Source organism: Mixophyes fleayi, chromosome 7 (assembly GCF_038048845.1).
Source record: "Mixophyes fleayi isolate aMixFle1 chromosome 7, aMixFle1.hap1, whole genome shotgun sequence".
Lineage (NCBI taxonomy): Eukaryota > Metazoa > Chordata > Amphibia > Anura > Limnodynastidae > Mixophyes > Mixophyes fleayi.
In genome coordinates this window covers 91,089,763-91,109,167 of record NC_134408.1, presented here as the reverse complement: position 1 = coordinate 91,109,167, position 19,405 = coordinate 91,089,763, and positions in this window count along the sequence as shown.

The following is a 19,405-nucleotide window of genomic DNA, read 5'->3' as shown; positions in this document are numbered from 1 at the left end:
TGCAATGTATGTAAATTTATGTTTGTATAAATAGAGTATATCCTGATGCTAAATATAGCATGTGTCTGAAAGGTATAAATGCTCTGACTTGTACACTGAAATGTATCATTCTCCTGACTTCATCTGACCTGATCACTGGTATCTTCCACCAGTGTGTGAGCAAATAAACCATCTTGCTTCAAAGAACTGCTTGAAAACATCTTCAATATTGCTGTTTCCTGTGATCTACAGATTAGATCCTAAAATCTAATCCGTTCTCCGGCTGTCTCTGCGGTTTGGACCCAAGCGTTCCCAGTACCATCGCCCTGCCTGCTACCTGCAGCCCTGGTTAGTGTGATAGGCCAGGGGGGATCCATCCACAGCATCCCTGATCCATAGTAAGAGGTCAGGAGGACCAGCCCAGGTACACCAGCAATGAGACACGCTAGCAGCGTCAGTTACGCAGAAGAAACCCGGTTGTGGGTGCCGGTATAGGAGCCCAGTGGTGGCAGCAGCTTAAGCCCCTCCTACTGCGGCAAGAGGGCACTTTTTGGATAACGAAAGGGAACAGTGGCAAAGTAAGCCTAGCCGGTTCCTCGCAACAACAGACAGGGTGGCATAGGTGGTCCATCCTGTCACACTGCCCTTTAGTTAGAAGTTTTTTCAACACAAAAATGAATAGTTAATTGCCATCTATATTCAGGACTGCCATCATGAGAGCACAGGGATTCAGATGTAGGGGGCTAGCCATTTATACAGAGAAGGTGGGCGCTAGAGGGCCTTGTGTCTACAAATTCATGATTCTTATATGGCAGCCATTTTGTTGATGATCAAATTGTTTTAAACTATTTATAGTTAATTCAAATAAAATGGCAACTGTAAAGCAACATGGCTTGTAATTATATCTGTTCTTCTCTACAAAACCACTGACATATCAATTTTGGGACCCATTATTATGTATTACCTTAGACTGAGAATTGATTGACAAGTATGAGGGCATGGAACACTAGGGGGTAAATGTATTAAGCTCCGGGTTCTTCAATACCCGCGAGTTCGGCGTCTTCAGCGTTTAAATTTAAAGCGGTGCTGCCTTGTAAAGGGAAATATCCAATCAGTCACTGAAATCATTAGAGGTTTAGACCAGATCTTATGATTCTAGCAGTTTAAGATACTTTCATTCTCTATCTTTTGTTAACACTCATTTAACATAGGTACAAAGTGTGATTGGTTATTCATAAGACTAAGCTACTATAATTTTGATACATTGTTAGAAAATTACAATAACCTTTCTATCTATCTATCGTATCTACTTATCTATCTTATCTACTAATCTATCTTATCTACTTATCTATCTCATCTACTAATTTATCTTATCTACCTATGTATTTACATGTTTATCTTAGCTACTTATTTATCTACTTATCTATCTTATCTACTTATCTATCTGAGCTACTTATCTATCTTACAGACTTATTTATCTAGTTATTTATCTACCCTATCTATCTTATCTACTTGTTTATTTACTTATCTATCTTATCTACTTATGTATCTACTTATCTATATTATCTACTTATATATCTACTATTTATCTACTTATCTATCTTATCTACTTACTTATCTATTTGATTATCTACTTATGTATCTATTTGATTATCTACTTATTTATCAATTTGATTATCTACTTATTTATCTAATTATCTATCTTATCTACTTATTTTTCTACTTATCTATCTTATCTACTTATTTATATACTTATCTATCGTATTTACTTATTTATCTACTTATTTATCTTATCTACTTATTTATCTACTTATTTATCTTATCTACTTATTTATCTACTTATCTACTTATGTATCTACTTATCTGACTTATCTACTTATCTATCCTATATACTTATTTATCTACTTATCTATCTTATCTACTTATTTATTTACTTATTTATCTTATCTACTTATGTATCAACTTATTTATCTACTAATCTATTTTATCTACTTATATATCTACTTATTTATCTACTTATCTATCTTATCTACTTATTTATCTATTTGATTATCTACTTATGTATCTATTTAATTATCAACTTATTTATCGATTTGATTATCTACTTATTTATCTACTTATCTACTTATTTATCTACTTATCATTCTTATCTACTTATTTATATACTAATCTATCTTATCTACTTATCTACTTATTTATCTTATCTACTTATTTATCTACTTATCTATCTTATCTACTTATTTATCTACTTATCTATCTTAGCAACTTATTTATCTACTTATCTGTCTAATCTACTTAGTTATCTACTTATCTATCTTATCTACTTATTTATATACTTATCTGTCTTATCTACTTATTTTTGTACTTATCTCTCTTATCGACTTATTTATATACCTATCTATCTTATCTACTTATTTATATAATTATTTTCTTATCTGTCTGATCTATGTGACACTAGAATGAAATAAATTCCTTCAGGCAGGTACACTACATGTGCTACTGACCTTTTTAATGTTTTTTTCGTCCTGGTTCAGTACTTTGACCATCATCTCCACCTCTCTTGGGCTCATTGGATTTGCTCTTTGCTCTTCTTAAACATCTAAATCCCCCACCTTAACTTTTTCGACATTTTATGGCCATTCCAGCACCATCTCTGACTCTGTCTCCGTCTCCATAGCTGCAACCTCCACTGACACCTTCTCCTCACCCGCAACCCCCACTGACACCTTCTCCTCACCCGAAACCCCCACTGACACCTTCTCCTCAACCTTAACACCCACTGACACTTTCTCACTCGCCATCTTCTCACGCTTCTCGGCGCCAAACAGGTTCCTCTGTCATTTTATACACTCAGACATGGGCATTTGTTTCTGCTGTGGACCAATCAGTGATGATGCATGCCGAGAATGGAGCATTCCACTACATACGAAGGGATTTTATTATTAGGGAATATTCATTGCATTGCACTTTACCAGTTAAATGTTTTTCTAAATTTTATGTATGTTACTAAACTTCTATTTTATATGAATGAATGAAGAGACAGTGTTGCCTTCTCCTTTTATGAGGCTTTGGGTGTTAACTATAGTGAAAGCTCTGCCCCTTTAGGCTATTATCTTTGGTAAATCGTTACATCCCCCGCAAATGATGCTTCAGTGTGTACAAAATTAAAATTATTGCTCACGACAAGATGGCTGTAAAATGTCGCTAAAGGGACGTCCGCTCTTACCTTTATTGTCCTAAACAAGGCTAGTGTGTATGCAGTCCATAGACCGAGCGATCGGACTATCAATCGCATGTAAAATAGCTCGGCATAAAAAGTTGGTGGAAAATTCTGTAGTGTGTACCTAGCTTTATTTATATACTTATCTAGTTTATCTACTTATTTATATACTTATCTATATTATCTACTTATTGATCTACTTATTTATCTACTTATCTATCTAATCTACTTATTTATCTAATTATTTATCTTATCTACTTATTTATCTGCTTAACTGTCTTATTTACTTATTTATCTACTTATTTTTCTACTTATCTATCTTATCTACTTATTTATGTACTTATCTGCCTGATCTACTTATTTATATACTTATCTAGTTTATCTACTTATTTATATACTTATCAATCTTATCTACTTATTTATCTAATTATTTATGTACTTATCTATCTTATATATTTATTTATATACTTATTTATCTTATCTACTTATTTTTAGACTTATTTATATACGTATCTAATTGATCTACTTATTTATATACTTATCTAGTTTATCTACTTATGTATCTGCTTATTTATCTACTTATCTATCTTATCTACTTATTTTTCTACTTATCTCCCTTATCTACTTATTTATCTACTTATCTATCTTATCTACTTATTTTTATACTTATTTATCTACTTATCTGTCTGATCTACTTAGTTATATACTTATCTAGTTTATCTAGTTATTTATATACTCATCTATCTTATCTACCTATTTATCTAATTATCTATCTTATCTACTTATTTATCTACTTACCTGTCTGATCTACTTATTTATATACTTATCTAGTTTATCTACTTATTTATCTACTTATCTTCTTATTTATGGGCCGGATTCATTAAGGAGCTTAAATGAAGAGGATTCTTATTTCAGTCTCCTGGACAAAACCATGTTACAATGCAAGGGGTGCAAATGAGTGTTCTGTTTTGCACAAAAGTTAAATACTGACTGTTTGTTCATGTAGCACATAAATACCTGATAGCTTATGTGTACACTGAAATTTAAAGTTGATATTTGATTGCTATATGAAAAAACAGTCAGTATTTAACTTATGTGCAAAACAGAACACTCATTTGCACCCCTTGCATTGTAACATGGTTTTGTCCAAGAGACTGAAATAAGGATCCTCTTAATTTAAGATCCTTAATGAATCAGGCCCTATGTTATCGACTTATTTTTCTACTTATCTCTCTTATCTACTTATTTATATACTTATCTATCTTATCAACTAATTTATATACTTATTTATCTATTCATCTGTCTGATCTACTTATTTATATACTTATCTATCTTATCTACTTATTTATATACTTATTTATCTACTTATCTGTCTGATCTACTTATTTATATACAATCTAGTTTATCTAGTTATTTATATACTTATCTATCTTATCTACTTATTTATCTAATTATCTATCTTATCTACTTATTTATCTACTTACCTGTCTGATCTGCTTATTTATATACTTATCTAGTTTATCTACTTATTTATATGCTTATTAATCTTATCTACTTATTTATATACTTATTTATCTACTTATCTATCATATCTACTTATTTATATACTTATCTATCTTCTTATGTTTTTTGGTGCGCTGAACTGAAAAATGACCACCGTTTTTTCCTGGGACGTCAGGTTTTTTCACAATCGAAATGTGCCTTGGTCAAACAGGTAGCTGGAACATCCATGTGCCCGACCCTCCTACAAACCTGGATGAAGTCAATTGACCTGACGAGAATGGAACTGTACCTCAGCCTGAAGATGGATCAAGTTCTTCAGATTTTGAAGTTGACGAACCAAAACTTTTCTCGCAAGAGGAACTCAATGATTTGGTGACAGACCTAGATCTACCTAAGCAATCTGCTGAATTACTTGGTTCTAGACTTAAAAGCAAAAAATTGTTGATGGAAGGTACATCTTTTGCATGGTACAGACATCAGGAAAAAGACTTTCTGTCTTACTTTTTTCCATGAGGGCAATTTGGTGTTTTGCTCTGATTTAGAGTGGTTGATGGCTCAGTTCCACATTCAGTATGATTCTTCAGAATGGAGGCTTTTCATTGACTCTTCCAAAATAAGCTTAAAAGCAGTTTTACTTCACAATGGTGGCCTGTGACTGGATCACTATTAAATAACTATTGGTAAAAATGTATTTAAAGCTTATAGCACGGGGCACTTATTTATGTATGGCAATGCCAGTATTTTTGATATTGTGTATATTGTGATCTAGGAAATTGTTATTTCTGAGACCAGGCTAGAAACTGTTTTTTCCTGTTTTCACCTTACTCTAGGAAATGCCTATTTCTGATGCATCTATCTGACACAATGAGCCTGTGTTTACCAAGCCTTTGGTGTATTGTGGTTTGGGAAACTGGCTTGTGGTGAGTCCTTTTGTTGTTCTGTGTGAATATGAATTCCAAATGGTCTGATGAACGGCCACGCGTTAATTACATCTTTTGATGTGTGAGGTTTAACTTGGAGACAGGAAGGTTTAATTTAAAATGTGCTGCCACATTTTCTGCATCTCAAAGATGCAGGAAATCACAGCAAGGTTTATAAGAATTTCATAGCTAAGTGTAAATTTTGTTAGCCTTGAAATGCATGTAAATTTCTGTTTCTGTGTGAACAGAGTATATTCTGTTTCTAAAAATAGACTTTTTCTGACCTGTATAAAAGATGTGCTCTGTGAGCATGTAGGAGTTCTTCTGAATTGTCATCTGACCTGATCACGCAGGTACCTTCCACCAGTGTGTGTGAGCAAATAAACCATCTTGCTTCAAAGAACTGCTTGAAAATATCTTCAATATTGCTGTTTCCTGTGATCTACAGATTAGACCCTAAAATCTAATCCGTTCACCGGCTGTGTGTGCAGTTTGGACCCAAGCGTTTCCAGTACCATCGCCTGCCTGCTACCTGCAGCCCTGGTTAGTGTGATAGGCCAGGGGGGATCTATCCACAGCATCCCTGATCCATAGTAAAAGGTCAGGAGTACTAGTCCGGGTACACCAGCAACGAGACATGCTAGCAGCGTCAGTTACGCAGAAGAAACCCGGTTGTGGGTGCCAGTATAGGAGCCCAGTGGTGGCAGCAGCTTAAACCCCTCCTACTGTGGCAAGAGGGTGCTTTTTGGATAACAAAAGGCAAAGTAAGCCCAGCCGGTTTCTCGCAACAACAGACAGGGTGGCATAGGCGGTCCATCCTGTCACAGATTTCTGGTGAAGAGCGGTGGGATAACTGCAGGCGCCTCTTCGTGAACCAGTCAGGAGAGCCGAGTTATTCAGGAGACGAATAACTGCAGCCAGGAGAACGCACAGGATGTCTGATTACACCAACATGTCTAGGGCGGATTTCGAGACTCTGTGCAGTGCCAAAGGCATTGACATCAGCCATTCGCCAAACAGGACGGAGATGAGAGAGGCGCTGAGGGAATGGCACCGATAGCATGGTACCCCAGACGTCCAGACAGCAGAAATCCCTGATCAACAGCCTGCAGAGACCTCTACCCAGAAAACTTCACTTGTACAACCAGCCCCTCTATCCTATGATGAGCACAGGGCTGCCGGGCTAAAGATCCACCTGGCGGCCTTAGGGGACAATGCATCTGCAGCTGAGCAGGCACAGGTCATCGAGGCATGGCGCCAAGAGGGAAGGGCACCAGCCTTGCAGCCCAGGGGGGAGGCGCCCCCTAGAGGATCAGGACTGTTATCTTTACCTTGCCCTAAATTTGAGGACTGTGTTGGGAATATTGATGAGCACCTGCAGGTATTTGAAAGGACCTGCAGGCTACACGCTGTACCCAGAGAGGAATGGATTTAGCATCTGGTGGCCACACTGCAAGGACGTGCAGTGGAGGCCTACCGTGGGGTGCCCACAGAGGACTGTGCAGACTATGATGTAGTGAAAAGTGCACTCCTTAAATGGTACACTATTACCCCAGAGACCTATCGTCTGAAGTTCCGGGACTTTACAAAGGACTTCCACGCCACTCATGAGGATTTTGCCCACCTGCTGCGGGAGTTTGCCAGGAAGTGGGTGCGTGGGGCAGGTGCCCAGACCATGGATGAGGTAATAGACTTGATGTGCCAAGAACAGTATTACCGACGGTGCGCACTGGAGGTGAAAGAATGGGTGCTAGACCGGAAGCCAGGCACCCTGGAAACAGCCGCACAACTAGCGGAACAATTTGTGGCAGTGAGGCCACACTGGCAGAAGTGCCAGGTTAACAGCCAACCCCAAAGGACTGTACAATCAGGGGGACACCCTTCTTCTACTCACCCCCAAAAGCTAGTACCTAGTCCTTCGGGTACCATTCACCAGCCACCGCCCCGTCCTGTCCCTGGGAGTTATCAGAGACTACCGGAGCCTAGGCTGGAGAGAAAGGGCTACAGCTGCGGGAAAATCGGTTATTTAAGGATGGACTGTCCCACAGCCCCAGCACCCCAGACTCGTGACCCCAATCCGAGTCCTGGGGCCCGACTAACTTGCTTAACTGGTGAAGGTGAGCCACTAGAGACTGTTTTCACCCCTGCCAGCCCAATGGAGTGTGTCGTGTCTGAAGGTGACTCAGCGGAGAGAGTCACCTGTGTGTTTAAAAGACCCCCTAAAAATATGTGGAGGAACCTGCAGCCGGTCCAAGTGGGACCCTGCAGGGTGAAGGACTGAGAGACTCAGAGGCCTCAATTACTGTTGTGAGTCCCCATCTTATTGATCCTGCTGCAATATTGCAGAATCGCAGTGCCAAAGTAACTGTGGCAGATGGACTTGAAAAAGAAGTGCCTGTAGCAAGGGTGTTTCTGGACTGGGGAGATGGCCAGGAGTTGCGAGATGTTGCTGTTATGGATTTCCTCCCAACTGATGTGATTTTGGGCAATGATGTTGGGGTGGAATTGTGACCGCATTTTCTGAACTCTCTTACCCGGAGCCAAGCTGCTAAGCTACAGTCTTCAGGATCTACACCTGCACAGCCCAGCCCAGAGGAAAAGACCACCTCTGCTATTTCTTCAGGAAACAGCCAGACCTTTGCCTCTGGAAAGACTATGTCCCCTAGCAACACAGAGGATGTTGTCTCTTGCCAACCTGATCTTGTGGGGGGTGCTCGGTGATGCTCCTGTCCCTAGCAGTATGCCAGCTCCAGCGGTGAGTACAGCTGACCACAGTGACCCCCCTTTGACTTTGACTGACCCTAGTCACTCCAGCATAGACCCCCCTGCAGCGTATCCTGACTTAGGCGATAGTGAGGGCCGCAGGGAAAATTTCAGGGCAGCACAGCTCTCTGATCCCTCGCTGGAAGGCATGAGGCGCCAGGCTGGCAGCAGCCTTCCAGCAAGGGAGGTAGAGAGTGTGACCTGGCATAAAGGGTTGCTGTACCGTGTAGCTAGGAAGGTATATGGGGATAAACCAGTCTCGGAACAAGTTCAACTGGTTGTACCACAGGGCTTTTGTGCGCAACTAATGTCAGTTGCTTATGAAATCCCTATGGAGGGACACCAGGGCAGAGACCAAACACTGAAGCGCCTGACACATAACTTTTTCTGGCCTGGAGTGTATGATGACATCCTGGCCTACTGTAAGTCCTGTGATGTGTGTCAGCGTCTCGGCCGCCCCAGTGTTCCTGCTCCCCTCAAGTCCCTGCTAATAATTGGGGAACCTTTTCAACAAATGGCTGTGGATATAGTAGGTCCCCTGCCTGTGCCCATGTCTGACACCTACCCCTTGCCTTGTATTAGCGCTTCTGTAGATGAGTTAGGCAGAGTGCAGTGTTACCTAGAGGACATTTCCAATTTCAGTAAGATTTGGGAAGATAATCTAGAGCAAATAGTGCTGGTGTTAGGGAAGATGGGGTGGGCAGGTTGGACTGTTAGGGCAGAGAAGTGCCAGATGGGGATGTCAGAAGTACAGTACCTGGGTGATCGTTTGGGGGGAGGAAGGGTTAGGTCAGAACCAGCTAAGGTAGAGACAATTCGAGCCAGGCCCAGCCCACGACCCAGTTACATGTACTAATATTCTTAACGACTGCAGGGGACTACAGATGTTCTGTCCCAGACTTTAGTACTGTAGCGAAGCCCCTGATAGATCTCACTAAGAATAAACTCCCCAAAATAGTTGACTGGACACCCGCTTGTGAGCTGGCATTTCAGTCATTAAAGGAAGTTCGTGCTTCAGTACTGTTGGCGCCTAATTATGACAAGGACTTTATTGTGCAAACTGACGCATCACAGTATGGACTGGCAGCAGTACTTAGCCAGGTGAGGCCTGATGGGCAAGAGCACCCCATGGCCTATTTGAGCAAAAAACTGCTGAACTGGGAGGTGGGGTATGCCACAATTGAGAAGGAATGTTTGGCCATTTTCCGGGCAGTGAGAAAACGACAACCTTATTTGTACGGACAACGGTTTACTGTGGTGACTGAACATAATCCTTTAAAGTGGCTACAATACACCTCAGTGGAAAGTGGCCGTTTGTTGCGCTGGAGCCTTGCACTTCAAATTTATGACTTTGACATAATTCACAAGCAAGGAAATGCTCGCAGCAATGCGGATGGACTGTCTCGGCAGGAAGAGCCAGATCCGCCGGATGACCTCTGGTAACCCTAGGATACTGCGGACCAGGAGCCAAATCGTTGGACATGGCACCCTGCTTTTCCACATGGAGAAGGGGGAGGAGGGGTGTGACTGGATCACTATTAAATAACTCTTGGTAAAAATGTATTTAAAGCTAATAGCACGGGGCACTTATTTATGTATGGCAATGCCAGTATTTTTGATATTGTGTATATTGTGATCTAGGAAATTGTTATTTCTGAGACCAGGCTAGAAACTGTTTTTTCCTGTTTTCACCTTACTCTAGGAAATGCCTATTTCTGATGCATTTATCTGACACAATGAGCCTGTGTTTACAAAGCCTTTGTGTCACGGCTCTCAGGTGGATTCCACAATATTAATGTACAGAAACAATAATGATGGTAAACCTAAACATTTATTGTGAATATAGGCAGGGGAGGATCTCAGTGGCTGAAGGGCCAGGCAAGGTATGAAACAAAATGTCCAGGAATGATAATCAAAACAAAAGTCTTTTAAACTTGCCAGGTTCCAGAGATGCAAAGTGAAGTCAGAGTGAAGTCCAGGTAATTATAAATAGCAAAATCCAGGGCTGTAACATACACAGAGTTCCAGAGCTGAAACACATGCAGATATCCAGAGCTGTAACACAAGTAATGACCCAGAGCTGTAACACAAACAATGAACCAGCAGGGAATGATTGCCACGGGTCAATCTTTATCGTCTGATGATCAGCAAAACACTAAACAGCTGAAAAGCATCAGGCCATAACAGTACACCCCCCTAAACAAAGCGCATTCCAGACGCTTTTTTTTCTTTTCCTCTCCCCAACCTAGACAGCAGATTTTTTCTTCTTACGGGCTTTGGAACGATGATTTTTCTTTTCAGATGCAGATCTCCTGACCGGAGCGGAGCATATAGCTGCTTCAGGAGCTGGAATAACGGCAGATGTTGGAGCTTGCATTAGAGATAATGTGGTTCCGGTGAAGATATAGAAGTTTCTATGATATCAGAGGCTGTGTCAAAAAGAGAGGGTGGTCCAAATTTCTTTGCCACTGCACCGATGAAGATACTGGTATGATAGAGAATGGGGTGATCAGATTCTATCAAGGACAGCGCTCACTCCAGAGCCTTTCCTTTAAAACCCATTAGTATGGTAGCTACTTGATTAAAGCTATTGGCATAATAAGTGGGATTGAAACAGAAATTATTGAAACACTGCCGTGTAAGAGCACAAAATTGATCCAGGTCCCCATCAAAAGGCAGAGGCTGAAACATGGGAAGGTCACAAGCAGTAGCCTTGGCAATTATAGCACAGGAGTCCATGGGTGGGCACTCAGAAGACTTTGGCTGTGCGTTGGCAACTGTTACCTCGGACTGGGCACCTGACTCACAAGGCTCGGACTGGGCACACATCTCAGGGATCTCGGATTGAGCACATTCATCTGAAGGTCCGGACTGGGCACACAACTTGAACTGGACAGCGGTAGGAGGAGCCTCGGATGCGGCAGCACTGTGAGGAGCCTTGGACGCGGTAGCACTGTGAGGAGCCTCGGACGTGGCAGCACTGAGTAAGAACTCGGGCTGGACCGCACTGACCGGCAACTCGGGCTGGACTGCATAGACCGGCAACTCGGGCTGGACCGCATAGACCGGCAACTCGGGCTGGACCGCATAGACCGGCAACTCGGGCTGGACCACGTAGACTGGCAACTCGGGCTGGACCTTCAATAATGTCTCTTGAGCGGACTGAAAGGGTAGCGCCTTCTCTGAAGCAGATAGTATCTCAGGACTGGAAACAGAGGCTGGAAGCTTGGCACAGGAGCTGGAAGCAGGAGCTGGAAGGTTGGCACTGGAAACAGGGGCTGGCACCTCAGGACAGGAGGCGGAGTCTGGCACCTCAGGACAGGAGGCGGAGTCTGGCACCTCAGGACAGGAGGCGGGAGCTGGCACCTCAGGACAGGAGGCGGGAGCTGGCACCTCAGGACAGGAGGCGGGAGCTGAAAGCTTTGCACTGGAGGCAGGAGCTGGAAGCTTTGCACTGGAGGCAGGAGTTGGAAGCTTTGCACTGGAGGCAGGAGCTGGAAGCTTTGCACTGGAGGCAGGAGCTGGAAGCTTTGCACTGGAGGCAGGAGCTGGAAGCTTGGCACTGGAGGCAGGAATAAATGGTGGAACATAAACAAATTTGGAATGTAGAGAGGAAACAACAGGGGATGGATCAGTAGGCTGACGTGGTCTACGGATAGGACAGTCTTGTAAGAAGTGCTCTTTGCTGGCACAGTACAGACACAATTTGTTTGTTATTCTGCACCGCCGCTCCTCTTCGGAGAGATGGGGGCGTGGACCACCTGTGAACCGGGAATTAATTAAACCATAGTTCTTAGTAAACGGCAAATTTGTAGGAGCACAATTACAAGGTGCTGCTTGCACAGATTCCACAGCAGAGATGGTTGGTGGAGACAAAACACCTGCTTCTGCATTAGAAGAGACAGAGCCTGACAGCCTCCTGAGTGGGTCCATAAGCAAGGTAGAAAATTTAGCCAGCTGGGAGCGTAGCAGGATTATGTCCATTTGTAATGCCTGTAGCATAAATGAGTCTGAAAAAGCTGACACAGGTGTGGCCCCAGTGAGATCCATGAGGTTGGGCTGGTTCATTCTGTCAAGGCTCTCAGGTGGATTCCACAATATTAATGTACAGAAACAATAATGATGGTAAACTTAAACATTTATTGTGAATACAGGCAGGGGAGGATCTCAGTGGCTGAAGGGTCAGGCAAGGTATGAAACAAAATGTCCAGGAATGATAATCAAAACAAAAGTCTTTTAAACTTGCCAGGTTCCAGAGATGCAAAGTGAAGTCAGAGTGAAGTCCAGGTAATTATAAATAGCAAAATCCAGGGCTGTAACATACACAGAGTTCCAGAGCTGAAACACATGCAGATATCCAGAGCTGTAGCACAAGTAATGATCCAGAGCTGTAACACAAACAATGAACCAGCAAGGAATGATTGCCACGGGTCAGTCTTTATGGTCTGATGATCAGCAAAACACTAAACAGCTGAGTGAGGACACACAATCCACATAGCGGCCACTAGTGGGTAAAACTTAGAACTGCACCCGTAGGGACTTAGTGCAGAAAAGCATCAGGCCATAACACTTTGGTGTATTGTGGTTTGGGAAACTGGCTTGTGGTGAGTCCTTTTGTTGTTCTGTGTGAATATGAATTCCAAACGGTCTGATGAAAGGCCACGCGTTAATTACATCTTTTGATGTGTGAGGTTTAACTTGGAGACAGAAAGGTCTAATTTAAAACATGCTGCCACATTTTCTGCATCTCAAAGATGCAGGAAATCACAGCAAGGTTTTTAAGAATTTCATAGCTAAGTGTAGATTTTGATAGCCTTAAAATGCATGTAAATTTCTGTTTCTGTGTGAATAGAGTATATCCTGTTTCTAAAAATAGACTATTTTTGACCTGTATAAAAGATGTGCTCTGTGAGCATATAGGAGTTCTTCTGAATTGTCATCTGACCTAATCACGCTGGTACCTTCCACCAGTGTGTGTGAGCAAATAAACTATCTTGCTTCAAAGAACTGCTTGAAAATATCTTCAATATTGCTGTTTCCTGTGATCTACAGATTAGACCCTAAAATCGAATCCGTTCTCCGGCTGTGTCTGCGGTTTGGACCCAAGCGTTTCCAGTACCATCGCCTGCCTGCTTACTGCAGCCCTGGTTAGTGTGATAGGCCAGGGGGGATCTATCCACAGCATTCCTGATCCATAGTAAAAGGTCAGGAGTACTAGTCCGGGTACACCAGCAACGAGACACGCTAACAGCGTCAGTGACCCAGAAGGAACGTGGTTCTAAGTGCCATAGAAGGAGTTTAGTGGTGGCAGCAGGCCCCTCCCATTGCGGCAGGAGGGGCGTATTCAAAATAACGAAAGTTAACGGTGGCAAAATAAGCCCAGCCGCTTCCCAGCAACAACAGACAGGGTGGCATAGGCGGTCCATCCTGTCACATGGCCATTATGCATCCATTCCTGTTGCTTATTCGGTGTACTTGAAGGAGACTTATGAGAACTTGGAGTTGGTACTCAAGAAAGTGGGTTATCAAAATCAAAACTGGTTGGTATGTGGGGATTTAAAAGTATTGTGTATGCTGCTGGGACAACAGGCTGGGTACACCAAATACCCTTGTTTTCTATGTTTATGGGACAGTAGAGACTGACAAAATCACTGAAAGCAAAAAAATTGGCCACCAAGAAGTCTAGTTGTTGGTGAAAAGAATGTTCTCAGAGATTAATTGGTACCCCCTGTGAAGGCTTTGTTACCACCACTCCATATAAAATTAGGATTAATGAAGCAATTTGTTAAGGCACTTCCCAAATATAGCGAATGCTTCAAGTACTTGAGATCCAAGTTTCCAGGTTTAACGGTGGCAAAACTGAAAGAAGGGGTTTTTGTTGGCCCGGATATTAGAAAACTCATATCCGACAAAGACTTCATCAGTTCAATGACTCCAACTCAAAAAGAAGCGTGGGTTGCCTTTACTGTGGTCATAAAAAACTTTTTGGGAAACCAAAAGGACCCAAATTACAAGGAAATGGTGGAAAGAATGTTTAAAGCGTTCCACAAGCTTGGTTGCTCTATGAGCTTAAAAGCCATTTTCTCAACTTACACGTTGACCATTTTCCTGAAAATTTGGGAGCAGTGAGTGAAGAGCAGGTAGAACGTTTCCATCAAGATTTAAAAGAAATGGAAAGATGGTATCAAGGGAAATGGAGTGTTACGATGATGGCTGACTACTGCTGGATGTTGTACAGGGATCTTCCGGAATCCACCTACAAGAAGAAAAGCTCAAAAAGAAGTTTAGAGTTTAAAAAAAGACGATTTCACAAGCAATCTACTTGAGTGTGGTGTTAATTTTGTCGTCACCTGTGCAAATGAGTTAAAATTTTTCATGTAAATAAAATATTTGCATTAAGAGATTTTTTTAAACGATGACCACCCGTTTGTTCAAAAACCTGACATCCCAGGACAAAACGGCTGCCATTTTTGGATTGAGCACACCAAAAAACGTAAGAATCAGTCAACTAAACCAAAATAGCTGCCCAAAATTTTTTTTTTGCAGACCTGTGTTATCTATCTTATTTATTTATTTATCTACTTATCTGTCTTATCTTCTTATTTATCTGCTGATTATCTACTTATTTTTTTACTTATCTATCTTATCTACTTATTTATCTACTTATCTAACTTATCTACTTATTTTTCCACTTATCTCTCTTATCGACTTATTTATATACTTATCTATCTTATCTACTTATTTATCTACTTAGTTATCTACTTATCTGTCTGATCTACTTATTTATATACTTATCTAGTTTATCTACTTATTTATATACTTATCAAACTTATCTGCTTATTTATCTACTTATCTATGATATATACTTATTTTCTACGTATTTCTCTTATCTACTTATTTATATACTTATCTATCTTATCTACTTATTTATCTACTTATTTATCTACTTATCTCTCTGATCTACTTATTTATATTTGTATCTAGTGTATCTACTTATTTATATACTTATCTATCTTTTCTACTTATTTATCTACTTATCTATCTAATCTATTTATTTATCCAATTATCTATCTTATCTACTTATTTATATACTTATCTATCTTATATACTCATTTATACACTTATCTATCTTATCATCGTATCTGTCTTATCTACTTAGTTATCTACTTATCTATTTTATCTACTTATGTATATACTTATCTATCTTATCTACTTATTTATCTACTTGTTTATCTACTTATCTGTCTTATCTACTTATTTATCTACTTATTTACCTACTCATCTATCTTATCTACTTATTTTTCTTCTTATATATCTTATCTACTTATTTTTCTTCTTATCTATCTTATCTACTTATTTATATACTTGTCTTTCTTATCTATTTATTTATCTTGTTATTTATCTACTTATTTATCCACTTATTTATCTTTTCTACTTATTTATCCCTCACAACATGCTAAAATTTTGGTAAGTTACAATGTACAAAAATTCAAGTATTATAGTTATCACAAATGCAAATTACTAAACTATAATAGAAGTTATCTGTTATTTCTGTAATCTGCTTTTATTTTACTATATCCATGTCATATAATTGTATTTTCTTATGTTTAGATTTATAAACAAAAAAAATATTGTTATAATTAAAAGTATGAAAATAACGAAGTACCACAATGTACCAAGCATGTTTTTACAAAAAAATATTTTATCATTAAATTATCAACTTCCCTGTAGTACATTTTTCCAAGCATTGCATTTCATGTGTCCACACACAGACACATTTCATGATAAAAGAAGTGTACAGGGAGCATATTAGCTTGAAAGGAGGACTCCATATTAGAGATGGGCAGAATTGTGTCTAAAATTCAAATCGAGCTCTGTGGCAGAAGTGCTTATGCTTTGCTATTCTGCATGTACTATGCTGTGCAATAACATTACATAATCAACAAACTGACAGCATCCACTTCATTCTGCCGCCAGTCCTGGTGCTAGACAGCCTAGGTTGGTTTCCACAGTAAAAGGGAGACTACAAATAGGGCCACCAGCCCACCTGAACCAAAAATAATTGTTTATAAACCATGGATGGGTCGGCAAGGGCCATTCCACTTCCTGAGTCACCTGATCTGTATCTGGCAAAGCGGGGGCAATGGGGCAAGCCCGGGAGTAGAGTTGAGAGGAGGATGCCTAGTGTAGCCACTTTAGCGAATGCACAATGAAGCTCCGAATGGAGTTACAAGTCAATGCACCAGACAAAATTCTTCTCCAGGCGAACCGCGTAGAGGACGTTGATTGCCGTCACATACCTGGACGGATAAATCTTTTAATCTTTTGTGACATGCTTTTATAGATTTGATATCTAGATTTGATATCTAGTATGTGTTCAATTTGTGAATCTTTCAAAAAAAATGCTTTTAAATATATTGCACCATGGCAGTATCCCCATTTCCTTGACTACAGTCTGCTTTGTTTGGGAAGTGCAAGTGATGTGATAGAAAAAAACTATTTGTGGACTTTGCAATATTATCTTTGAAAATGTTTTGAATTGTGCATGAGGTGCTAAAGAGGTACTAAAATCTATATTACTTACTGTGAACATTGGGGGCCTGACTCATTAAGGAAAGTAAGGCAAAAAAATGAGTTTTCTCCTGGACAAAACCATGTTGCAATGCAAGGGGTGCAAATTAGTTTATTATTTTGCACATAAGATAAATACTGGCTGCTTTTTCATGTGGCACACAAACACTTGTTAGCTTTATTTGTACAATGAAATTTAAGGTTGATCTAGAACAGGGGTTGACAACCTTTTTCTATTAGAGTGCTGGCTAAAATCTAATCAAGCCCAGGTGTGCCAGCCAGGTATATATTTTTATATATATATATATATATATATATATATATATATATATATGTATTACAGAGACAAAAAACCTTACGGTTTAATGTGCCCAATTAAGGTTCCTTATGAACAATCTGTGAATTAGCAGATCCACCATTTTGTGAGTGACAGCAATCTCACTCCATGATAGTGCTGAATCTGCAGCTAACCACAGGATGTGAGGACATACCAGACATACCATATCTGTATTGCGCAAGGAACACGTCCATTAAGGTTTCTGCCTTAATCGTCGTAATTTCATTGCTTTTTGCAGTCTGAGTCGAAAAGTTTCAATCGTTTTCTTACATTGTAGATTGTGTATAAGGAACCTTAATTGGACATGTTAAACCGTAAGGTTTTTTGTCTCTGGAATTTCATGGCTTTTTGTAAAGTGAAAATATTGATAATAAATTTATGAACTTAGAATTTCACAGCAGTTAAAAATAGTGGAAACTAGATGGGCCAAGTGGTTCTTCTTAATCCCTAATAAACAAGAGTGTTTACATTGCTCTACTATATTAGCCTTTACCACCTCTGTTAGATGCCTATCCCACCTGTCCCCTACTGTTTTGATAAAGTAATTTTTCCTCAGATTTCCTCTAATGTGCATGTCTTTTTTTCACATATCCCCAACTACCCACCAGCTTTGTAACCTCATGCACACGTCACCGCCGATTGCACCAGCTTTAATCTCATGTTACCTCCTGTGTACCAGTGTCTCTCTCTTGACACCCCATTCTCACCAGCTCTATTTTCACTTGTCACTCCCTTTGCACCAATGAATCTTACAAATGTCATGCCTGCACACCAGGTTTTGTCACATGTCACACATGTATGTATGTGCAGGCAGTGATGGGATGAAGTATATATGTTCTGGCAGCCATTGGTACATATGAATGTTCTGGCAGAATTTGGTGCATATGTATGTTCTGGCTGGCGGTGATGGGATGAAGTATGTATGTACTGGCAGCCATTGTTGCAGTATGTATGTTCTGGCAGACAGTGGTAGGGCCTGTCTGTCTGTTGTGGCAGACAGTGGTGGGGTACAGAATATATGTATGTATATGTTCTTGCAGGAAGCAGGGCCTGATTAAGGGTCACAGCCACCCCAGGCTACTACACTAGTTGCCCCCCCCCCAGTGTGTGTGTAAATAAATTTGTTTTATATATAAATACAAGTTAACCCGTGCATGATACTCATGCATTTTTTTGTCAAATAATGTCAGTATACCAAATTTCAGGTCATTCGGATGAGCCCTTTCTGAGAAAATAGTTTTTTCCACAGACACACACACACTAACACACGCCGCTACACATGCAGGGGCGGATCTAGAAAATGTTTGTTTCCCAGGGCGATGTTAGGGTGGGGTGATTTAGGCCCCGCCCCCTTTCCATCTTCTGAGGCTGCCGGGGGCTGCACAGTATGTGCAGGTCCGCTCGGCAGTGACAGGCAGGGACAGTGTGCTGCCCGGCTGCTCTGATTGTGTTTAAAACACAATCAGAGCAGCCGGGCAGCACACTGTCACTGCCAAACGGACCTGCACATACTGTGCAGCCGTCCGCAGCAAACCCCTGCTAGGGGGGGGGCGATTGCCCCGATCACACCCCCCTGGATCCGCCACTGTACACATGTGTGTTCATGAGGTAAAATTACCTCACGAAAATGAGTTTGACCCCTCAACAATAATGTCAGTATACCAAATTTCAGCCCTTTTTGAGGTTTTTTTTCCACACACACTAAGAATTTAGTAGGTCAGTTAACCCGTGCATGATACTCATGCATTCTAGTCAAATCAAGCTACTTAAAGTGTTAAAAACTCCCCACTGTCACCCCCGGCAACCACCAACCACTCCCAACTGTCACTTCTCCTTCAAGAAATATATAGGTCAGTGTATAACTCTGCCTAGCAGGTGGCGCTGCAACTTGTTTTGTTTTTTTCCCACACACAGACAGACTTACACACGCCACTAGACATTTATATTATAGATAGATATATATATAGATATAGATATATATCTGTAAATAAAATTGTAAAACATTAATACATAAAACACACTTCATTATGCACTTCCTCTCTTACCTCATCTTGCAGCGTAGACTACCTGGTGTTCTCTTTTGCTTGTTCTTGGAGTGTTGTCCGTTGACTG